This window comes from Lynx canadensis, chromosome F2 (genome assembly GCF_007474595.2).
Source record: "Lynx canadensis isolate LIC74 chromosome F2, mLynCan4.pri.v2, whole genome shotgun sequence".
NCBI lineage: Eukaryota > Metazoa > Chordata > Mammalia > Carnivora > Felidae > Lynx > Lynx canadensis.
In genome coordinates, this window is record NC_044320.2 from 54,863,042 (window position 1) to 54,871,046 (window position 8,005).

Below are 8,005 nucleotides of genomic sequence, written 5' to 3' on the forward strand. Positions count from 1 at the left end.
CATCTTAAATTCCCTCTTTATATTTCCCACTATTGATAGCTTCCCAACCCTTTAGAAACCAAGCCAGGAGGGTAGATTAAAGTGAGTCCTCAATGAAAGGAGGATTGTTCTAGGTTCCTGTATTAGACAGGTTATCCAGAGAAACAAAAACAAAAATGATTGGTTCTATCTGTCTGTCTATCTATCTATCTATCTATCATCTATCATAAGGTATCAGCTCACAAAATTATGGAGGCTTTAAAACCCCTATCCTGGGGCGCCTGGGTGGCGCAGTCGGTTAAGCGTCCGACTTCAGCCAGGTCACGATCTCGCGGTCCGGGAGTTCGAGCCCCGCGTCAGGCTCTGGGCTGATGGCTCAGACAATGACGTCATAATTCTGCCTAACATGACACAGCTATCCTGCATGCAACAAAAAAACGTACTAATGTCTTCCTCAAAAGAGGAGGTAAAGTCCTTGAGTGAAGTTTGTTCTTCTCCTTGATATCCCATAACTTAAATACTACGACAAGAAGTTAACAATACTTAAATTCTATGATCTAAAGTTAATACATTTTATGTCACATGGCAGGGGATGCAAGAGAGAAAAAACCCCAAAGATATTATTCATAACAAAACAAGAAGGAAGTGCCCATGCAAATTACAGTCCTCATTTCTATAACTGGCCACAAAGTTGTAGCTGATATTTGTAACTATCTTCTACTGCCCATTCTGTAGCCTCTGTTTGCCTTCAACAAGCTCTGCAGTTGATCATGGTTCTTTAAATGGTGGAATGACCCAAACCTTTATTCCTAAAGGTTCTAAGCCATTAGTAGTCCTGCATGTATTGGATTTTTATAGTGTTCCATTGATCTTAGTCACAGGGCATGATAACACTGAGACATTTCCTAGGAGATCTCCTGTATTGTGGACATATTCTTCCTTTCCTCCAGTGTGGGATAGTGGTCCAATTTCCCCTTAGCAGTCAGGATCAATTACTCCAGCCAGCACAATGACTCCTTTGCCTGTTGGTTCAAAGGCATGTGGAGGGCAAAGTGATGGGCAGCATTCTTAACTTCCAGTTTAATGAAATCATTTCTCTGTTTCCCGGTGAAAGCATTCTTCCCATAGAACTAAAACCCATAGGCCAGCAGAGCGTAAGGTTGTGGGAACAGGAAGCAAACATTTTGCTAGAGGGTCACTAGGGTAATAGTGAGCTGTACTGCTCCCATTTCCATCCCTTGGTTCTTGGACCCATAAGCCCTCTAAATGGGACAAAACAATATATATCGGATGCTGATTCTGAGAATATATGGCCTTTTGGGGAAGCTTGTCCCAGGCCTGAAAGTCATTACCACCTAGCAGGTGATATAACTGAGTCTTCAAAAGGCCATTCCATTGTTCTATAAGGTTAGATGCCTCAGGATGATGGAAAACATGGCAAGAACAATGAATTCCATGAGCCTGGGCCATTGCCTCAATTCATTTGCTATGAAGTGAGTTCCTTGATCAGAAGCAATACTGTGTGGAATACCATGATGGTGGATAAAGCTTTGTGTAAGTCTATAGATGGTAGTTTTGGCAGAAGCATTGTGCAAGGAAGACAAATCCATATCTGGAATGTCTATTCTAATAGGAACAAAATATTACCCTTCCATGATGGAAGTAGTCCAATATAATCAACCTGCTGTCAGCTAGCTGGCTGATCACTCCAGGGAATGGTGTCATATCAAGGACTCTGTGTTGGTTTCTGCTGCTCACAGATTGGGCATTCAGCTATAGCCAGACCAACCTTAGTGAATAGAAGTCCATGCAGCTGAATCTATGCATAGCTTCCATCCCTGACACCGTGGCTACTTTGTTCATGAGCCCACTGGGCAATGACAGGGTGGTCGGAGAAAGAGGCTTCCTGGTATACGTAGAATGTGTCATCCTGTTCACTTTATTATTGAAATTCTTCTCTACTGAGTTCACCCATTAATGAAAATTCACATGGGACACAAACATCTTCATGTTTTTTGTCCAGAGAGACCTGTCTATAATACCTCTTCCTCCTCAAATTTCCTTGTCATAAATTTTCCACTCATGTTCCTTCCAAGTCCCCGACCATCCAGCTAAAGCATTGGACGCAGCCCACAAATCAGTATGTAACATCTGGCCATTTCTCCTTCCAAGCAAAGGTGAACAACCAGGCACGCTGCTTGAAGTGCTGCCCCCTGGGGGGATTGCCTTTACCACTGTCCTTCAAGGATGCCCTCTCAGAAAAGGACTGTAGTGCTATAGCCATTCTCTTTGGGGTGGTGCCTCCATGTTATGCAGCACCATCTGTAAATTGGGCCCGAGTCTTTTCTTCTGTCACTTCCCTGCGAACTGAACTCCCTGTGAAACCAGAGGTGTAGCCTGGGAGAGAGAAGGTAGTGTAGCAGGAGAGGGGACTTGGGTATTTGGGCCACTTCTTCATGTAACTTACTTGTGTTTTCAAGGCTTGCTCAGGCCCAACACATATATACCATTGCCATTTGATGATGAAGTGCTGCTGTGCATGCCCAACTTCAGGGTTTAGTGGGTCAGAGAACACCCAGTTCATGATGGGCAGCTCAGGTTGCCTGGTAACTTTGCAGCTCATGGCTAAGTGTTCAGTCTCTATGTAGGCCCGGTAGCAGGCCAAGATCTGTTTCTCAAAAGGATAGTAGTTATCTATAGATGGTGGCAGAGATTTGCAGCAAAATCCTAAGGGCCTGCACGGAACTTCACTTAGGGGGGGCCTGCCGAAGGCTCTAAACGTCATCCCTGTCTGCCACTGCCACTTGGTTCTGCTGGATCACACGGCCCATGTGGCAGAGCGGCTGGCACAGCAGTGTGGTTCTTTTGCAGAGCCTTCCTTGTTCTGGGCCCCACTCAAAACTAGGATCATTTTGGGTCACTGAGTAGATGGGCTGGAGTAACACAAACAAATGAGGAATATATTGTCTCTAAAATCCAAACAGGCCTTCTTGGTGTTGCACCTCTTTTTTGATTGTAAGATGGGCTAGATACAACAACTTATCCTTCATCTTAGAAGGGCTACCTTGACATGCCCCATACCACTGGACCTCAGGAATGTCACTGAGGTAGGACGACCCTGAACTTTTGTCTAATTCAATTCCCACCCTTTGACGTGCAAACGTCTTTCTGATAGGTCTAGAGTAGTTGCTACTTCTTGCTCACTAGGTCCAGTCAGCATAATTTCATCAATGTAATGGAGCAGTGTGATATCCTGTTTGAAGGAAAAGTAATCAAGACCCCTGGGGACAAAATTATGGCACAGGGCTGGAGAGGTGGTATACCCCTGAGGTAGGACAGTGAAGGAGTACTAGTGGCCTTGCCAGCTGAAAGCAAACTGCTCCGGTGGGCCTTATGGACAGGTATGGAGAAAATCACATTTGCCAGATGAGTAGCCGCATGCTGGAAAATTGGTTAATGCGCTAATTTGCTCAAGTAGTGACACCACATCTACTATGGCAGCTGCAGTTGGAGTCATCACCTGGTTAAGCTTATGACAATCAGTGGTCACTGTCCACGATTCATCCGTCTTCTGCATAGGTCACTGGGTGAGTTGAATGGGGATGTGGTGGGAATCACTACCCCTGTATCTTTCAAGTCCTCGATGGTGGCTACAATCTCTACAGTCTTTCCAGGAATGTGTTATGGTTTTTGGTTTACTGTTTTCTTAGGTAAAGGCAGCTCTAATGGCTTCCCCCTGGCATTTCCCACAGTCCCACTTCTCAGGTCAGGGGGCCGATGTGAGGATATTCTACTAGCTGCCAAGTATGTCACTTCCAATTGTATTTCCAGAACTCAGGAAATAACCACAGGATGGCTTTAGAGACCCACAGGCCCACTGTGAGACAGACTCCATTGATCATCGGACCTCTATAAGGTTTTATTGTGGCCAATAGACCACAACAACATTTTGGGTCTCTTGGAAGTAGAGTTAGTTCAGAGCCAGTGTTCAGTAGTTCCTGGAAGTTCTGATAATTTCCTTTCCCTCAATGCACAGTAGCCCTAGTAAAAGGCTGTAGGTGCCTCTGGGGAAGACTGAGAGACACATTAACAGCATACATTTTTGGCAGTGTATTGGGGGTCCTTTCTTAAGGCGACCTGGCCTCTCCTTCGTTCAAGAGGCTTTGGGTCTATATGTCGGCTCAAGTCTGGGGATTGATTAAGGGGCTCTGACTCTGTTTTTATGATTCAGGTTAGACTTTTGCTTACTTGACCTAGAACTTTTCTGCTTTTACAGATCAGGTAAGAATTTATTAGACTTCTGTATTAGGGTTCTTCAGAGACAGAACTGATAGGGCAGTGTGGTTAGAGTCTACAGTGCACTCTGGAGCTGCCCTTGGTTTGCACATGTCATGGATGTTGAGAGTGAATCTACACGGGGCCTGCCGTGAGACGGTGAGGTGGCCTTGCAGCAAAGTCTGGGTGGGGCCAGAGACTGCAGGGCTAGAAGACCATATGGAGGATGGGGCAGGAACTCAGAGGGGTCAATCGCCAGTGAGAGCCAAGGCGAGGCCAAGTCAGCGGGGAGGGGGCTCCATGCTCTGCCTGGGCTGACAAAGAATAGACTACAAGTTGATCAGCTGCAGGATGTTAGCAACAGACACCAGCTGAATGCTCAGGAATCACTCAAGCCAAAGATTCCCCGGTGGAGTTCAGAAGAGCCACTCTGCAGCTGGTCCAGAGAACAGCAGGCCAGTCCTAAGACCCAGTCATCCTGCCTCTACGAGGTCACTGGGCCACGCAGAGTACCTAGCTGCCCTTCTGGAAAAGGCTGAGGGAGGAGAAATAGAAAGGGAGAGACTGAGGATCTCCTAAAGCACTGTTTGAGGGCACTGCTTTGGATTACAAGTTTAAAATCGAGATTCAGTCATTGTTTTCTCACTTGCTGGCTGATAGGGCCAAATTCAATCAAATGCAGAGCAAAAAATAAACTAATTTTCTCTGCATCGCTGAGTTGAGTGTGAGTACATCTGCGGTCCCTCTACGCCTGTGATTGTTTTCTCCCGGTACCTTATATTCTCTGAGCTGTGATCAGGTTCAAATACTGCAGTTAGAGCACACAGAATCACTGCTATGGGAATGTGAGCACAGCCCTTCACCTCTCGGGGCCTCTGTTTCCTCATTTGTAAAATGACAGTATGGGTAAGATGTTCTCTAATGTTCTTGCCACCCCCAAAGTTCCATAACTAAGTAAGGACAACACGCCCATGGTACTCTGTGGACTATGCTAGTGCTTTTCACATCTTTTCACTGCAGTTTCCTAGTGGCAGAGAAGAGAGAGCTTCTCTCTGGGTTGTGATGGGTATGGCTTAAAGCATCCCACGGCAGGTGCGGAAGTTCCATATAGTCCTGTGTTTTATCTGTAAACAATGCGTGCAAATTTCACATTGTGTTTCCTGATATGTCTGCATTTGTTTTAATGTAAAAACAATGCCTTAAATTACTTATCATTGATAATACTGATGATACTGATGGACTAGAAGAGATACTACATCTATTTTACAGCTTCAGTTACTCCCTGGAGTGCTGCTCACACCCTGAGGAGCACTTGTTAGAAGCCCAGGATGGGATTTACTTAGGCTGGCATGCTTTCCAGTAGAGAAGTTCAAATCCTAGACTTAGCGACCAGAAGGAAAATCCCACCTGCCTGCCTCAAAGAGGGCTTCAGTTTCTTCATGTGAAGTGAAGTGTCCTAATCCAAGCCACAATGAGGTATTACCTCACACCCATCAGCATGGCCATGATCAAAAGAACAGAAAATAACAAGTGTTATTTTCCACATCCAAGGATGTGGAAAAGTCGGAATCCTTGTGCACTATTGGTGGGAATGTAAGATGATGCAGCCAGTATGGAAAATTGTACAGAGGTTCCTCAAAAAGTTACAAATAGAATTGCCATAAGATCCAGCAATCCTATCTCTAGGTGTATGTCCAGAAGAGCCCAAAGCAGGATCTCAAAGAGATATTTACACACCTATGTTCATCACAGCATTATTCACAACAGCCAAGAGATAGAAACAACCCAAATGCCCATTGACGTATGACTGGATAAAGAATATGTAGTGTATGCCTACAACGGAATGTTGATATTGCCTTCAAAAAAATGGACATCGTGTCACATGCTACAATATGGTTGAACCTGGAGGACATTATGCTAAGGAAATAAGACAGTCATGAAAGGCCAAATACTATATGATTCCAATCACATGAAGTATCTAAAATAGACAAAATCATAGAAAGAGAAAGAATAAAGGCAGTTACCCAGGGCTAGTTGGGGCAGGGAGGAAGGAATTAGTATTTAGTGGGTACAGATTTTCAGTATCCTATGATGAAATATTCTGGAAATCTGTTGCACCGCAATGTGAATGCACATAACACTACTGAACCGTATACTTACAAATAGTTAAGATGATAAATTTATGTGTGTGTGTGTGTGTGTGTGTGTTTTACCATAGTTAAACAAAAAAAGTGTCTTTCTTTAGGTGGTAGGGTTAACTTGGAAATCTTTTTCAAACAAGCACGGAGATATTGGCCCAGCAAATAACAAGGCAGACTTTTCTCACACCCAAACCTGCTTTCCTTCCCCACCCCAACCTCATGAAGCCAGAGGACATGGTCTTCATCCCTTTGAATACCGTTAGCTCCCCAAAAGTTAGAAAGTACGTGCATGCTGGCAAGGGAGGCTGGGTTAATGACTTGTGGAAATTTGCTGCCAATTTTGCCCTTGTATTTCACCATTTTCCAATTCCTTATTTTTGTTGATCAAATTCCAATCACTTTGAAAGATACTGAAGATGAATAAGAATGTATATAATTTTTCAGAATTATTTTAGGCAGTGTCAATGCCTTTACTAAGGACAGTAGGGAATAAGGACTGTGTGCACACACATACGCACCCGGACACATTCAGTCTCGTGTGCACTTTCCACCGCCCCAGTCTCACCCCACAGCAAACATGATGAATTCACATCCTGAGGGGGGGGTGTACCACCAACAAACTCTGACCGGAGGAAACAATTTCAATTCAATCAGAGGCCTCCTGCGGTTGGAGTTTACAAGGAGTCCTGCCAAATCCCACTCTCTTGGCGGACAAATTGTGCAGACTTCAAGCCTGTTGGGAGGGTGAGGCGAGTTTCTGACGTTCAAAAGAGGGTCGATCCAAGATGTTTGTTTTATTTCAACACTGTTTTTCCTATGGAGCCGGGGGTTGGTGGGGTGGGGGTGGGAAGTTCTTTCCTTGTTCCTGATATTTTCCAGAGATCAAAATTAAAACACAATGCGCTAAGAGTAATCAGCAAGGCTTCAGAAGAATTGCATGTACTTTTGATTTCTATAACAGCCTACGCAACACGTCTTTAACCTTTAATTATGTGCAGAGGTACGCAACTGAGCAGGGGAGTTTAGATCTCAGCACAGAGATCAGCTTTCTAATCTGTCTGTCTTTTTAGCTGGTATTTTAGAGGCTCATCAACACCAGCAAGTGTTTTTCCTTCACCCATTTGCACTTGGTTCTCTACCAGACGCTGTCCCGAGGAGTTAACGGAAGTCAGTTCCTACTCTTTGAGAAGTTCCTATGTGAGAGCCACAACATGGACCCGCACACCCTTGTGGGACATTGAGTTGATCATGCTCCTTTTACTTAACTCAAACAGCAAGTATCAGGCTCTGCCATGGCCCAGGCAGTGGGCCAAGTACAGACATAGAGGATTATACCAGCAAACAGCACGAGCAGTGAGCTTCCCGGCTAGAGGGGGAGAGGTAGGAGTGACAATGATAAATGCACGGTGGTAGGTGCTAGGAGAGGTTGTGTCTAGGAGAGGCCTTCTTTGGTATCCCCTCTGGACAACAGGAATCACATGGGAGCAGGAACAGCTTTACCTGCAGGCCTCTGGAAGTTGGAAAGCCAAGTAAACGTGGGGAAGAGGGGCAGGATCCCGAGAAGCTTTCATAACCATTCATTACTCAGCAACACCTGTTGGGGTGATTCA

General features: G+C 45.0%; 1 pseudogene; it reads right to left on the reverse strand.

The window, feature by feature from the left end:
* Window positions 1–637: 637 nt before the first annotated feature.
* LOC115506040 lies at window positions 638–6,755 on the reverse strand (annotated as a pseudogene).
* Window positions 6,756–8,005: the final 1,250 nt, after the last annotated feature.